Source organism: Chinchilla lanigera, unplaced genomic scaffold (assembly GCF_000276665.1).
Source record: "Chinchilla lanigera isolate Chin_1 unplaced genomic scaffold, ChiLan1.0 scaffold00062, whole genome shotgun sequence".
In the NCBI taxonomy this organism is placed as follows: domain Eukaryota; kingdom Metazoa; phylum Chordata; class Mammalia; order Rodentia; family Chinchillidae; genus Chinchilla; species Chinchilla lanigera.
In genome coordinates this window covers 9145683-9163195 of record NW_004955463.1, presented here as the reverse complement: position 1 = coordinate 9163195, position 17513 = coordinate 9145683, and the positions used below count along the sequence as shown (strand labels likewise).

The window sequence follows — 17513 nt, the reverse complement described above, 5'->3', positions numbered from 1 at the left end:
TGGTTGAACCTTGGAGAACTTGTCACTTTATATCTAGAACATTTTATGCCTTAATGGAATAGTATCACTCACTGGAAATCTAATAAACATCCAAATTCTAAACCAACATGGCCTGAGTTGATCACATGGCATGGAATGGATGAAAGCTATTTCCAATTGTCTACAAGTTCTTTCATTTATCTGGATCTTTTGCCATTTTACTGGTTCAATTTTGACCACAGAAAACTTAGGTTCACTGAGTTTGCAGGAGTTTTGCTTAATGTTATTACAGAAAAGATATCACACTAAAGATTTTACATACCCTGGAAGGCAGAAAGGCTATAGCCACTCTACTTGCAAATTAAAATCTTAGCTGTGAATTTCAACAAATCAGATGAATTTGTCTAATTGCCTCTGTAATTCTTTACTGAGGAGTCACAAATTTTGTTATATTTATGGCAATCTCAGACTCAAGGGTATCTTTTAAAAGTACTTGCTAGGGAAAGATTGTATTTTCAGTTTTCTGCTAAGCAGGTCATAGCAAGCCCTAGAAGGCCTCCACTTCCTCAAAGCGTTTTTTTTTTTTTTTTACCTTTTCATTTTATTGGTACATTTTATGATGATATTTGCCATCGGACATTTGTACTTATACCTGATATATCTTGCTTTTTCTTTTTTCTCATCCCCTTCCCCTCCCTTTACCTTATTATGCATTTTTTTCTTATTTACAAAAGCCTTGTTTCCTTTTTTTTCTTCTATTCTCCCTTTTCATCTAGGTTCACTATGAAGAGCAAAGTTAGCACCTGTGCAATGATCCAATTTGTTTTTGGGATTTTGTGCTACATTTCACCTCACCAATTGCAGCTTCACCACAAGGTAATAGTTTGGTTTAAACACATGACTATCTTATTTTTTCAATTCATTTAGTTTTTTAAGAATGAAGGATGAAGGAATTCTGATGGAGCCACAAGCCAGGCCTTCTAGGTCTTATTATCACAGAAAAACCAACTCAGAGAGGAGATAGAAATCAAGAATTATCAGTTAGTGATTGAGTTGGGAAATTTCACAATGGAGAAATTGGGGCATAATAGAGGTTTCCTGTCCAAGGGATAGGCATGTATTAATACTTTTGATCTGGGTTTCCAGTAGAAAATCAATAAAATAATGTTTGCTTCTGGGATATTATTGGGTGGAGATTTGAAGCTACATGCACAGCAATAGATGGGAAGGAAATGGCCCTACTACATTTCCTTTTCTCCTATGTTCTCTATGGTGTAAGTGCTCCCAAAGGCCTATTATTTGAAGGCATGGTCTCTGGCCTGTGGCACTATTGGAAGGTGGTGGGACTTTCAAGAGGTGGAGACTCATGGGAGAAAGGTAGACTAAGGGGAGCATGGGATGGGATCAGGGCATGCTGCCTCTTCCTCCTTAGTGCCTCCCAGGTGTCATGAGGTGAGCAGATTACCACATACCACCCCCCCACTGTGATGTCCAGCTTTGGTACAAACCCCAAAGTGATAAAGTCAACTGACCATGAACTAAAACCTGCAAAAATATAAGCCAAAATAAACCTTTCCTCTTTATAAATTGATTTATCTCAGGTATTTATTACAGCACACTTATAGAGCCTGCCTGCCCAATTGCCAGCTGCCAGATAGTGCTAGGACTACTCACTCCGTGTTGTTCATACTATGCTACCATCTCCTCCATGTACGTTAAGATTTATTTTTCTCTTATCAGCTTTCTGGCATATTCATTTTCATAAGAATTCACTGGGTTTTACATGTGGTATACAAAGGGGTAGGGTATGTCACTCAATATGATTGTTTTATAGTTCTTCTTTCTAAATATGACCCTGTTTAGATGTTGGAGTTAGTGAGAAAAAAATGAGCTACCTAGCACCATTTAGGGAAAATTACCTACTTTTTTATGCTTGTAATCACTAACATATGCCAGGCAGAAAACGATTCTTCAGCCAACCCAGTAACTAATTTTTATTAACTAGGTCACCCTTTAAATCAAAAGAGCTTAGATAAGCTAAGAATTAGATGTAAATATACTATCAGGTAGAAATTCTGAGATCTAATTTGATAATATTCAAACATTTTTTAAATGAACAGAAATAAATGATTCAGGGATTGCTCTGAAAATGTAAATTCAAAAATGCATTCTTTGTTGAGCTTTGCAAGGAATGCTTTCTCAGTGGTGACATCTAAAATATTAACAACGTGCTAATTATAATGAGTCCAACCACATACTGGTAAGGCTTCTAGCTTAAAACACCCAGAGCACTGCATAGCACGATGCCCAGCAAATCAGTTCTGCCATCTTTGTTGGTGCCTCGCTAGGCCTGGGATACAGAAAACCCAATCAAATTTCTATTTCATCATCTGACTCATTCTAACACTTTTTCGTGTCCCACATGAGAACTAGGAACACCTGGTCTCAGCTCCATCCTAAGGCCAGCTGAGCCTAACTCCCATCAGATGTGCTATGCACTTGGCTATTATCCGGAACCTCCCATGGATGGTCTGCTTTATTTTTGAAAGCCTAGAAAAAAAGTAATTCACTATAGTTTTTCAAAGGCCGCTGAGTCTGGTTGGCAGATTATGCAAAAGATGGCTACATGATAAACCACTTGTTTTCTCAGTGATTGAACACTTATGAAACACATGACATAAACCCCCAGGCACTCCTGAATGCTGCTCCAGATAGAGAATTCTTTTTCAGTGGGTTCCCTTCTCTGCTGGTGGGAATACAGAGACTTGTACTGATTTTACCAAACCATAAACCTCATCTACCATGTGACTGATATGTACAATGGATGATAAGTGACCAATGTATCTCATGCTCTGTCCTTTCTTGTTAAAACTTCCAGTGGCTAGCATAGCTTGATACTTACATGTATTTGAATTTTCTTTTTCCTTGGGTGTATTATAAATGGAAGCAGAAATATCCAAATTCCTTTTGCATTTAGAAAACTCAACATACAAAACTCTGATGCACAGTTAGGGAATTGTTATTTATTGTTAAAAAAGTTTTTTTTACTTTTCAAGAAAATCTCTAAATAAAATTAATTTATGAATCTGGTTCCAATTTTAAAAACTGATAGCTATAAAGTATTTAAGGAAGGGTTTTTTTAAATTTATGTTGTGATATAACTTGAATGCAATTTCTCTGAACTTAGAGGCTCAATCAAGCAACAACACAACCAGAATAATGCACAAGTAAAATATCTCTTCATTTCTGAATTCTATGAACACAGGTTACATAACTTTACTAGCATAAGGAAAAAGCTGTAATTGATCCCAAGCAATTAATGGATTGGTCTGCAATGCAACAAACACCAATGGGAGAGTGACTAAATGAAGCAAAAAAGAAAAAAAAAACTCTTTTTAATCATCTTTGCAAAGTTTGTTCCAGAATCCTGAATGCAGGCTTGGGCATACTGGATGCCAGAACAATATAACAAAAGGGAATTAAAGGAATAGGGACATATATGCTTATAAAATAGGAGAATAATTTATGGGCAAAGACCTATAGACCTAAGTACTGTCCTCATAGGTTACTCTAGCAAGAGGCCAGACTTGCAAGTGACAGCTCAGTAATTGAAGAACACAAGACAGAGAAGAATCTTTTAGGGGGGGTAGAAAAGAGGTTAAGTAGGGGCAATGGAATGGAATAGAATGCTTTTGTTTATGTATTTAAAAGGCCCTCCGAGACAACCTTCTGAATTCCAAATTAGCTGAGTCATCATCATGGTCTCTCAAACTTAAAAACATCAACATGCTGAGCCGTATAAATGCTGCAATTAATTGTTTGCAGTTCAGAGTAGAAATATAAAATGAAAAACTCTAGTTAGATGTTGGGGAGGATATTTCCACTTCCAGATGGTGAGAAATATTAGATCATGAAGGAAGTCCCTGAGGGAATTGCCAGAAATCATTGTGAAGCTCTTAAAATCAGACTGTTCAAAGTAATGGAATATGCAATAGGGGGAAAATGTCTGCATTCACAAAGAGATGAAAACAGACACAATAATATCCATTATCCCTTCCCTTCTCCAAACTACTAGTTGTCTCTGACACCAACATTTGCCCAGATACCATACTCTTTGATCTCTCCCTCTTATACAGGCAAGCCAAATGACTGCCAACTCTAACTTATGTGGTACAAATTTCATCAGTTTCCTCCTTTCTGTTATTTCCTTTTGAGGTCACTCATTACCTTTCTTGCATATGTCTCAGCAGAATCTTGAATTATACCTTTATCCTTGGTATCTCAGGCTCCCACCTTTTCTTCACACCCATATCAGTATATTTGATATAATTTTTCAGTATAATTAAGATTGTCATTGCCTTGTTCAAGGGAAAACTCCCTATTTCTTAGTAGAATCATTTCAGCTAATAATTCATGAAGATAGGCCAGAATATCACAACTTTGCAAACTCTATTAAAGTAATGAATATAGATATTGATCATCAACATAAAATCAATAGGTAAAGAGGTGAAAAGAAGCTCAGTAATGAAAATTTCAGATTGATAACACCTGAATCCAGTAACCAATTTTAGCATGACAAAAAGAGAGTCAATCTTTTTGAGGGAAGCACATAACTATTTATGAAGAATTCTTGCCAGTAAATCAAAACTGAATCTAATCAAATATCTAGACACAACTACTACTTCAGAAACAAATTAAGGACAAAGAACTGTGCTAAACAAAACTCCAGTAAGGTAACTGATAGACATCCAGAATCCTAAAAATGGTGCTGGCCAGGACACATACTTCTTTGTTCTTCTTTAGACCCCAAGATAAACTTCCTAATCCCTTTTGTGCGTGTGCTGGCTAACTCCCAGTCCCCTCGAGATACGACACATTGCCTGCCCATATTTACTCCACCTCCAGTCCAATCTAATAAAAACTCATTCCCCCAGCTCCCCGCTTTGAAGGTCCTTGCAATCTCCTGCAACCCTCCCTTGTTGGCAATAAATGCTTATTTTATCTTTCTCTATCTCTTGCTCTATCTGGTGCCAAACCTAATAGTAATTAACTAACATCCAAACATCAAAATATTTAAAGGATCAATGACCCAGTTCCTGCAACAAATACAGAGCAAGAAAAGTAAAAAGACGAATCTCTAGATTTAATGAGATTTAAGAGATATATCAGCCAAATGCAATAATGTAGAGCTAGTTTGAATTTCACATGGCATATAGAATTATTTTGATAGTTTGATTTAAACAATCTGTAGAATATAGTTACAGCATTTTAGGGCTTCTTTAGCCTGCATCTCCAAACCTTTCCAAACTCTTCCTACAAACTAAGTCAAGTTCCAAAGGCTTCTGAATCACATGATCAGGTACTATTCCAGCAATGTACCAATGTACAAGTGGTACCTATGTCCCATTTCTCTGGTACCAATTTTCTACATTGGTCAACTTTTCACTGCTGAGACAAAATACTTGACATAAACAACCTAGAGGGTGAACGGTTTACATTGGTCACCATTTTAGAGTTTGTCTATGAATGTTCTCCAAGGCAAAACATGGTGGCAGGAGGGCATGGTGGAAGAATGTTGCTCACCTCATGGCAGCCTGGAAACAGAGGAGGAGCCAGAGAGGAGGGGACCAGGAACCAGATACAAGTATAACCCCAAAGTCAACCTCCCAGGACTGCTCAGACACACTCAGAATTGTGCTTTACTAATTTCCCAAGCATTTCTCAAGCCAATTAAGTTAACAATCAAGATTAAACATCCCAGTTACACGATAGTTCCAAAATCAAACCAGACATTGTGGAAAATGAAATCAGTGCTCTACAATATGAGCTATAATTTTTGATACAGAGAAACTTCATTAAACTCAAAGGGCTGGCCACCATGGAGGACTCACAGCAAACTGTTTATGTTATTAACCATAGGGGATGAAAAAAGGAATTAGGCTGTGTTATATACATGTGCAAATTCCCGGTAAGGAATATAAACATCATGTATTACAATCATGCAGTAATAAAAAAAAAATCATAAAAAAGAAAAAAATACTTAGGATCCAAGTGGAAAAAAAAAATGTTAGAGGAGATTATGAGTAGTGATTCCTGCCCCTAAACGACAAATGTACATTTAGAAAGCAGGAGGGAGAATCAGGTATCAGGAGTGGCTGGTTAGTGCCTTGGAATGACTCCACAGTTGTGGATGTTATATAAAAATGAGTAAAAACCACAGGCCCCAGAAAAGAAGGCATAGCGACTTGCCTACCAAAGTATAGCCTGGGACTCTTCTAGCTGTGGAGAAGAACACTGGCTCCAACCAAAAGCTGGATGGCTTGTGAGGCATTTGAGTGGATGGCTTGTCAGGCAGGGTATCAAAGCAAGCATCCCATTGTGTTATGAATGGGACTGAAGGAAAGCACACAAGTGGCTAATTAACTTTGCTTAATGGGCTGATGAATGTATTTGGGGTCCTGGCTACAGTCGCAGATAACCACAGCCAAATAGCAGGGCCACAGATGGATGTTCAAGACAAAGTTGAACAAGGTACACCTCAGCAAATAGTCCAAAAGAACACTGTTTGGAGGTTAGATCAGCTAGGTCTCATGTGATCTCAGCATGATAAATCACAATAGTTCAGTCACCTTGGAACTTACATAATTTCCAGGAGATCAGAAGCAAAATAGACAAATTGCTGGATTGAGTCTACAGGCACAAAAAGATACACAGTTTTTAACCAGAAGTGAATTTATAACTTTGGTATGGCAAAGTTTTTGCCTACCAAAGAAAAATAGGTACTTATATACAATATTAAGTTCAGTTTTAGAAAAATCACATCTTTACATGCCTGCATTTGTGAATGTGAAATATTATGTCGACTGTGAATTATAAGTATAGTGAAACTACCAAGTTATCATGAAGGAAAGATTATTTTTGATTGGAAGAAATCTGGTCACAAGATAGAAATTCCCCTCAGGTAAAGATCAAGGACAAAGGAATCAGATTTTTAAAAACCAGCATGGTACAATGCCCATAGAACTTTTCTTTAGAGGAGAAAGCAAAGAATTGTCTTAGTCACTTTCCTGCCACTGATACAGAATACTGAACACAATTTAAAGAAGGAGAGATTTATTTTGGCTCATGTTCTTGGTCCACTTTCAGCTGGCTCCAATACACAAATGATACGGAGAAAGGACTGGGGTGGCAAAAAGCTGCTCACATCATGGTGACCAGGAAGTTGAGAGGGCAGGAGAAAGGAGGGAGACATATCATTCCAGGTCACATCCCTAGTGACTTCCCTGTAACCAGGCCCTAGCTCCTAACATCCCACTCAGTTGAGCTCATTAATAGATGAATCAGCTGATGACTTTAGCACCCCATGACCTAATCACATTCCAAAAACCCTGCCTCTGAGTGTATGGGAACTCTGGAGGACATTCTATAACTAAATCATAACATACCACCTTGACCCCTCAGAAGACTCATGCATATCCCTTTATTTAAAAAATGTATTTACTTTACCTGTAAGAGTTTCCAAAGTATTGTTGAATAGGCCAAAGTCCCCTCTGATACCCAAGGCAGACTCTTAGCTGTAAGACCCTGTAAAAATAACAAAGAAAGTTAAACATAAAAGAGCAACAGGGTAAACATTCCCATTCCAAAAGGGAGAGATAGGGTGTAAAGCAAAAAATGGTATCAAAGCAAGACTGGACCCACACAGGGCATTAAATCCTATAGTTTCATGTTTAGCACCCAGAGAAAGATGTGGAGAGTTGTGAACTCCAAAGGCTGGTAATCCCTGTCCTTATGACATTGCTTATTGTAGCCCTCATGGCCTCCTTCTTGGGGTTGCTCCACTCACTGCTTATGACTTTTTTTAGTGGATGCCCCAGGAAGGGCATCTCCAACTTTCTGGAGTCTTCAGCATTGTTTTGACTTCATTCTCATAGCTCAACACACTGCCCTTCCAGGAGCACACTTCCTGGCCTCCTGGGTCTTATGAAATCTTAGTGGAAGCCTCACTGATACTGTATTCTTTATGCCTATAAAATCAGCACTACATAAATGATGCCAAATTCTACCACCAGTTCAAGCAGTAGCCAGGCCCACTTTCATCATAGCTGCAGCAGCTTCTAGGTGTGTGGATGGATGCCCTTTCCTAATTGTCCATGAGTAAGCTGGTCTCTCTGCTCAAAGCAAGGTCTTTCACTGCAGTCTTGCTGATTCCTGAGATGCCTTTAAAGACACCTTTCCTATTGTCCTGTTGCAAAGTACTTGGTGACTTTCAATGCTAATCTATTTTAGTAACTATGCTTTTTTTGCTCTGACTTTGTAGATGCTTCCTTTCTGGCAAAACTAAAGACTTTTAAATTGGAATTTTGCTTCCGATTCTTACTATAAACCTGGATAAGAGCAACTAGAACCTGAGCATGACGTTACTTTTCCTCCACCAGATTAATTAGGCCACTATCTTTAATCTTAGTTTCTAGAAAAGTCTCAGGAAATGGGCAAAATATAGAAAAATGTTCTGCCAGAGCACAGCACACATGGTCTCAAGTTCAGTCTCCAATAGAGTCCTGGTTCCCACCTGAAAGTTTCTTAGTTGGGCCTTTATTGTGAAATTTCTACCAGCACTCTTGTCTTCCAAGCTCAAATAAGAATCGCACATCAATCTTTGCTTTCTCAGCTTATAGCATTCTATTGCATCTCTAGTTGGCAGGCCCAAAACATTCTCCTTTTGAATCCGGTTTCTAAGCTTTGTGAACCACACAGTCAGGTACAATCACAGCAATGACCCCATTTTCTTGGGGTCTTAGTCATTTTCCTGTCACTTAGACACAATACCCAATACCCACACCTCAAAGGAGTACCAGTTTATTTTGGCTCACATTTTCAGTCCAAAGTCAGCTGGTTCCAAGATAAAGACAGCACGGTGGAAGGACCTGGGTAGAGCAAAGCTGCTCACATCATGGCAGGAAAGAAGCTGAGAGAGAAACGAGATTTACCCTCTGAGTCATAACTCCAGTGAGCCACATCTAATCAGGGTCTATCTCCTAACAGAAAGTCAGCTCTGGTGCCCCCAAGATCCAATCACCTTCCAAAAGCTTTGCCTCTGAGTGCGTGCGAGGCTTGGGGGACATTCTAGATCTAAACCATAACAAGGGTAATGAATCTATTGAGCCACACTCTAGTAGAGTAGCTGTGTCTCTAGACTCACCAAGAAAATGCCTGCAAACAGTGTGACTTCCTCAGTAGCTTCGCTACCTAAAAGCATCATTTTAAGCATAGGCTTGGCCTTTTCTAGATATTCTATACTGAAAATTGGGACATGCAGTACTATAGACTACAGTGGCCTTAGTCAAGTTTTTAAGGTAGATATGAGTACTCTACCTCGGTGTGAAAATGTGGCAGAAGAATTGAAATTTAGTGTGGTTCATGCAAATCAGGCTGTTTGATTTCTGTCTGTGCAGGGCACACAGTTCCCTAGCCAAATACTGTTCCCTCTTACATAAACAGAAGAGGAATATGGATTAGTGATTGTCTCCTGGACCCTTAGTTAACACAAATCAATGTTCTAAGATGAATCATTCTTTAAATTTTGTGCAAGTTGGAAAATAGGTTTGTTTTTTCATTCTAGGATCTCTGAAAACACACACAGACAAGCAAGTGTGCATACAATATATTCTTTATGCAGTAACAGCTTTTTTATTTACCATAAGCACCATCATGTTCTCTGGATCGTGACCTATCCTATCTTTATCATACCCATTCTTAGAAAAGTCCTCCACACTCAGGTGTAAACTGCTAACAACTTGAAATGCATATCTCCCTAGGGAGACAGCATCCTTCACAAGATCCAAATCTGAAACTAAAAGATGAAATGCTAAAAACAAATACAAAGGAACTGTTAATGTGTAATTGATCAATCTTGCATGCTTATATCTCGTGATATGTGCAACCATTTTGAAGATGACATTGTGCAGTATAACAACCATTGTTGATATCCTATTGCCATGTTTTGAAATTCTGTATCATTTTTATTGCTCTCTGTGCTGTTTTGTTTATCTCTTTGTTTTTGTTATTTTTGGTTTTTTTTAAATGAGAAACAAAATTTATATATATATATAAGGATGGCTGGAATAGGTGTATTGCTGATGTCGGTGGTTTATTGAGAGGAACACTCAATGCTTAAAATTTTTTTCTTGACCAATTTTGCATGCTTGAATTTGGTAATCAGAACGACTGATCTGAAAACAACAATATGCAGTATAAGAACCATTATTGAACTTCTACCACCTTGTATGGTGAAGCTCTGCATCATTTCCAACGTTTAATTTATTTTTTATTATTATTTTTATTATTTATTATTATTATTATTCTATTTGTTACTGTCTTTGATTGTTTGATCAATCTTACATTCTTATATCTAGTGGACTGAGCATCTCCTTTGAAGATAACAGTATGTAATGTAGCAACCATTGTAAATTTTTATCATTTTGTTCTGAGGAGGTCATGTATCATTTTTGTTGTTTTTGTGTTGTTTTGATTTTGTCTTCATTGTTGTTTTGTCAGTTTTTTAATTTTAAAATTAAAAAAAGTAAAAGAAATAGTAGGCTGCATTCAAGAGAGGAGAGAACTGTCTTGGGACTACAACCACGATTCCTTCACCCGCTGAAGTCATACTATTTTACTGGTGCACCCATCAACACCCAAGTTGACTCTGATGGGACCAAGAAATATTTTCTGGTTAGGGATCAAAGTTAGGCTAATTGGGAATCTGGAACAAAGGCCAATGTATTTGTTGGAAGCTTAGGTAATATACATGCCATAGCGCTTTATTTTTAAGAGTCAATTTATATATATAAAGATTGCCTAAACAGACACAGGACTTCTAAGTTTTTTTATGCAAAAAGCAGTATAGATTAGAAAGAATAAGGTTGCTGGTGTGGCAGTTCCTCTAGGCAATTGTAACACATTTTCAAGGGTCTAGCTGTAAATATCTGCTTATGGACTTTCCAGGAAGCCTGAGTCAAGTTCCTTTAGGTAGGCAAAGCTGGTTCTCCTTAATGTCCCTTTCTATTTCTGTGTTCTTTTGCCTAATGATGACTTGTGTCCGCGACAATTATACAAATTTCTGTGAGGATCCCAATGGAGAGAACTTATGCTTTACTGAAAGAGGCAAAAGAATCCATTAATTCAGCAAAAAGCTGATGTCAAAAAAGAGGACAGGTAACAGGGCCAAATGCTCCCCTATATTAGGACAAGAAAACACAAAGGAATTTGTGTCTTCTACACAGTCTCTTGGCAAATGCTCTCATGGCCTAGGAAACAGGTCCCCTCCTGTCACCAGGATATGATGCTGGTCTTGAGTCACTCTTGCTCTGAACCTTCTGCCCTTCTTTCTCTTTTTAAATTACTTCAGGAGCCCAGTTCCATTAAAAATACACTCAATTTGAGCAGTTTCTGACAAAGATGTATAGGCTCTTCATGCAGTCTAATAATTCAACACCCCAAGCAGCCCAGTAGAGCATTGCCCCTTCAAATGTGGATGCTTGAATCATTTGTCCTCATGTACTTCAAGTAGAGATGGAGAGGAGCCTGGGGCAAGGACAGAGACAGACTCTGGTGGCAGCAGCTATGCTCTGTCATCCTGTCCTTATCCCTCAAGATCAGGAACGGCCACAGAATGTGTGCAGGGTGAGCCAAGCAACTCCCCACCCACACCAGTATTTCTTGGTTTGACATTCATTCTGTTGTAAAGAGAAAGATGAATGGCATATGTTCCTCAACCATAAAATGGAGTGGGGAAAGAGTAAGGGTGGCCTCAGGTGTTTTTTTAAAAAGGCTTTTGAAGTGTTTTCTATACCTATGGTGTTCTCCACAAGAAATTGACAATTGCTAGCCATGTGACTTTGGACAATTTAATTAGCTTCTCTGTGTCTTCTTTTCCCCATCTGAAAATTGAGACCAACAATAGCATCTGCATCATAGGACTGTTGTGTGATTTTAGAGTAGTTAATACAGTTCATGCATTTACAGCAGTAGCCAGCACAGCCTTGACCACATATGGACACTGGCCATTAGTTCTAGAGTACAAAAAGGAATTTGGGTCATTACAGTTTTTTTCTGTCCTCTTTCATTTTCAGAAATGTTTTATCACCATTGTATGTTTTGTACTCCACATGCATCGGCGTCCTAGACTAGTGATGGGCTGGCCCAGTCCTCCCTAGGGCTCTGCTGATCCACAACAGACTCCAGTGCTGAAGTGTATTATAAGAAGCAAGCACTTGACCTAGTTAGACAGTAGGTGTACTGTGTTCTCTCTACAACAGTAAGATGGGTATAGAACTTCTATGACTCTTTATGTGTACAGAACAAAATGGGACAAAGTCATAGGAGAGAAAAACATCCAAATGTACATATTCAGATTACCACAAGCCTTTCTTGAGAGTATACATGCACTTTTTCCAGTAATGCTGCTACTGAAAACATTTTGGTGATGTGGAAGTTTTCAGACCAGGCAAATTATACAAGAACACTACTCTTTTATTTTTTTATACCAAACTCTGTGGGGTAGGGGAACCAGATTTGTCTGTGGATGTCCTTCAGCTATTTCTCCAAAACCAAAGGACCAATACAGCATTTCTACCCCTGCAACTGCCTAAAATCAAGTTCTGAAAAGAGCAGCAACATCTGATTAAGAACTTTTAATTTACATTTTAGCTAATGTTATGGAATTTCTAGAACATCTGTTGAGAAAATAAACCACATTAAAGTACTATGCAGTCATTTTGCCATTCTTATACATTAATAAATCACTACATTTTCTAGGTAAATTAAACTCAGTAGCTTTTGAGGAAAACAAGAAAAATACAATTATCCATGTACTTATTTTTCAACCACAGTATAAGTTTTAATGAGACTATCTGAACAGTAATTTTAGTTCTATGTGAATGCAAATCATCTGTATTAAAATCAGCAAATACCACAGCTGCCTATGATGGAGACTGTCAAGGTAAAGCTCAAAGAAAGTGTTCAAAAAGCTATTTTAATTCTCTCCCTGTAGGAGCTAATTTATCCTTTGCAGTGACAAGAATGGAAATCTTTCATCCTAAGAATGTGATTGCACTGCAGTAAAGCCATTTATGAATGTCTAATGATTTGCATCCTAGTAGGACTAGTAAGAATCAGAAGTGCATTTCCATACATGTTTCTACCACAGATACTTTACCTGATCAATGCATGAGTTTATTATTACAGTCTGTACCACCGATGAGGTACCTGGCAAACTTTGCCTTCAAATTGCAACTGATAGGAGCCTGTGGAAACACAACAAAGACAAGCATCTGCATTGAGATGGCAGGCTTTCAGCAAATTATAAGAAGAATCCATAGTATTTCCACACCCACTGTCTAACCTAAATTTCAACAGTATGCAACAGTGCATGCAGGCATAGGATGCTCCCAAGTAGCATGGCTGGTCAACCTCTGGAATGGCAAGGTGCTGGTCAGGTTGAGGGGGGTACTGTAAGAAGCTGGAGCTTGGCAAATTTTAGATACCTGACGTAAAATTTGCCATTGGCATTTTCACTCATAAGCATAATGCTAGATCTTTCTTTTTATTTTATTAAGAAAAGCAAAAGTTTTCAATGCAGATATCCTCATTTAATATCCTACCAGTTGAACAACTGCTGGAATTTTGACTGAGGTGCACTATTGAGACCTGTAAGCCACTGTTTGCACTTATGACCCAGATTCAGACTTATGCAGAAACACAGGCAGCAGTGTGGCCTATGGTGGCTTCTTCACAGTACAGCTGTATAATTTTTGCTGATTGTTCTATACAGTATAATACTATAGTGAGAGTTATGCAAACAAAAGTCATCAAGTTGGAGTTTCCTTTGATCATCTCTTTGTTTGGAATATTTAATGTACACACTATATACAATTCTTCATTGAGCAACCAATTCATGTAATGATCTAGTCACAGAAATAATGGAGCTCAGTCATAAAATGAAGAATGTCTGCACTCACATCTGTAACATAAATCCTCATTTTTTGTGTAGTTCCAGTTAGGCTCCTCCTGCCAAAACATTGGAAACATCATAATAGAGGATAAGAGAATATTTGCCTCACTTAGCAACTTTCACTAGTACTTACTATGTGCCAGAAACTGTGATTGCACTAACCCGACCCAAGAAAATAAGACATGGTGTGTTAGTCAGCATTCTATTGCTGTGATGAAATACCTGAAAAAAACAATTTGAAGGAGAAAAGTTTTATTTTGGCTTACAGTTTTAGAGGTTTCAGTCCATCTTCGGCAGACTCCATTGCTCCTAGGTCTGTGGTGAAGCAGACCGTCATAGTGGGCAGGGATGGTGAAGCACAGCTGGGTAATTGAGAGGGAGAGTCTGCATTAGCTTCTTCCTCCCTCTGCTCTTATTCCATCTGGGCACCACACTATTGGAGGGAGAGACCCATATTCTGGGCAGTTCTTCCACCTTAGTTCTCTGACATACAGGAAACATTCACAGACACACTTGCAGTGCGCTTTACTAATTTCCTAAGCACTTTTCAATCCAATGAAGTTGACAATCAAGATTAATCATTCCATGAAGATACAAGCCTTGAAGGAATTGCTGTTTCACAAAACATGTTGAATTACAACCTTACATGTAGGCAGTCCTTCATATCTGAGAAAGCATTGTCCCGGCTTGAGTTCAGTAAACAACTCCCTGGAAAATTTAGAGGTCTTCACAAAGTGATTCTCATCTGGGACAGCCTTACATATTGGATAGAAATTTTCTATAAAGCCATAGAGAACAATCTAAAACAGCGTCTTCTGAGATTGCAAACACAGAAGTGCTGGGTGTAGTGGGAGGTTTATATTTATATATTGAAATCCTAGGTCTCCAGACCACAGACTATGACCTTAATTGGAAATAGTTACAATTGTAATTAGTTACACTAGTCTGGGCTAGTACTGGAGGAGACTAGGCCTCTAGCTGAACATAACGAATGTCTTCATAAAATGGGAAACTGAGCAAAGACAGAGAGAACGCCACCTGACGATGAAGGCAGGGGTTGAAGTGATGCTGCAGAGGCCAAGCATGACAAAGACCTGCAGCAAGCCTGCAGAAGATAGAAGAGGGGCATGAAGCAGAGCCTTCCCTCTGAAAAGTTCCCCCCTTAGAAAAACTCATGCTCCTGACACTTTAATTTCATACTTCTTAACCTCCAGCATGGGGGCACAGGAAATTTATGTTACTTAAGCCACCCAGCATGTCCTGCTTTGTTGCACCAGCACTAGGAAATCAACAAAGGAGGAATAACAAATTCTGCTTGAATTGAAAAAGTGCTAGTTGAGTAAGTATGAAGGACTGTAAAAAATATATACATAAAGCTAACTGTAGTACACTAGGCCTAGCCTGGCATCCTTTATACTAAACAAGACAAGCTCATCTCAAACAGAAAGGAACAAGAGCAAGTTATATTCAAGAAATTGAATTCTGGGGAAGGGGAGAAGCTAGAGGCATACAGGTGGCTGAATCCATAGTTAAAGTGCTTTTGGTTCAGATTCCACAGAAGAGGCCCAAGATCAGAAGACCCCTGAAATTCTAGGTAAATTTCTGTATAATTATCAACCTACTAGTAAGTGTATGACTTTTGAAGTCAGATGGCATTGGCTGTAAAACCTCATCTAATTTAAATTAGCACCAGGACATGGACAATTACTTCTCTTCCCTAAACCCATGTTTCCTTAGCTGAAAAAAGGATGATCTTAGGTTGTATGTGATTACGGAAACTTAATGGTGTATTGCACATGAAGTGCTTAGGATTATGATGTAATAATAGCAGAATGAAGTAACAGTAACAAAATAATAATATTTAATTAATACTTGTCATTATTGCTTTGTTATTTTTGTTTTCCCTGTGTAAATTATGCTGCAAAATTAACTTGTACACAACTTCGCTGTTATGGTTTGAATATCACATGCACATGTGCACACAGACACACAGACACACACACACACACACACACACATAAAGGATCACGTGTTCAGAGATTAGACTTTTGGAAAATAACCGGATCATGAGGTTCTAAGTTCATCCATAGATTAATCCATTGGTGGATTCATAGTTGAATGGTCTATTGAGATTGAGAGGGAGTACAAAGTGGGGCCTATAGGAAGGAAGTTAAGCCACTAGGAATATACCTTCAAAAGGAATATTTTATCACTAGTCTCTCTCTCTCTCACCTTCTCTCCCTCTCTCCCTCCTTCCCTCTTTTTTTCTTTCCTTCCTTCCTTCCTTCCTTCCTTCCTTCCTTCCTTCCTTCCTTCCTTCCTTCCTGCCTTCCTTCCTGCCTTCCTTCCTGCCTTCCTTCCTGCCTTCCTTCCTTCCCTTTCCCCACCTTCTCTCCCTCACTGCTTCCTGTCTGCAATGAGGTGAGCAGGTTTACTCCACTACACCCATCCATAGGCTCCCTAATGGTGAAGCCATGAGCCAAAATAAACCTTTGCTCCTTCAATTTGCTACACTCAAGGGTTTTGTCACAACAGTGAAAAGCTAACCCATGCAGAGAGAATTTTCACATTTAGTTTTTAATATTATCAAAGCCCAGGGGGAATAGTGAAGGTTTCAAATTTAGAACCAAATTAAAATTTGCTTAATTAGGGTAAAATAAATGGCATGTCTTCATTATAAATATACTGCCATTCTTGATGAATGAACCAATTCTAAATATAAGATGGACAATAATTCTGTATCCAGTGGGATTAGCTGTCTATACAAATAAACTCTGGCTAACTAGATAAATTCTTTGATTCTTTGCAGATAAAGTGACCAAGATAAACTGACTGAGAAATAATCATATATATTAAATAAATACATACATACACGTGCAGTGAGTATGTGCCTACTTACATGCACAGTAAGGGCTTCATTACTATGAAGTGCATTTGATTGACCATTCAGATATAAGTCACTTGATAAATCTGTTTCAAACAATTTTGCTATATTAGGTAAAGTTTCAAATTCATAATAATAGATTAAAATGCATTTATGCTCTAGTACTTTCCCTACAAATTCCATAAAACTTTAAAGTAGTTGAGCTAAACTACTTTCAGTTTCAACATCAAATTGGAGGAAGAGTTTGGAGTGATGTGTAGGAATCAACATGCGATAATAAAATTCCACGTTTTCATTCTGACTACATCCTTAACATTTAGTTCCTGGAGTCTCAGATGTCTGTTAGTGAGAGTAAGTTCTCCCCATCTGTTTAATACATAAGAAACTGCTAATCCTAGTTCTGGAAGAAGGGGAACTGAAACTCATTTCTTCTGAGTGTCAGGTCTCAAATCATGTGAAGACAGGTGTCTCAGTTACTTTTCTCTCCTTGCTGAGACAAAATACCTGACACCCTAAATTAAGGAAGGAAAAGTTCATTTAGGTCATAATTTGTGGAGGTTTCAGTCTATAATCAGCTGGCTCCAAGGCAGGGTGGCATAGTACAGAGGCAACAGCTCAGGGTGGCAGAAGCCAGAAAGA

At 38.3% G+C, this 17513-nt stretch overlaps 1 long non-coding RNA gene across 1 annotated transcript in view; it reads left to right on the top strand.

The window, feature by feature from the left end:
• LOC102006552 overlaps window positions 1-17513 on the top strand; it is a 59898-nt gene that overhangs the window by 29789 nt on the left and 12596 nt on the right. The window contains exon 3 of the long non-coding RNA XR_263162.2: window positions 756-855. This is a non-coding gene — a long non-coding RNA (uncharacterized LOC102006552). The remainder of the gene's footprint in view (window positions 1-755; window positions 856-17513) is intronic.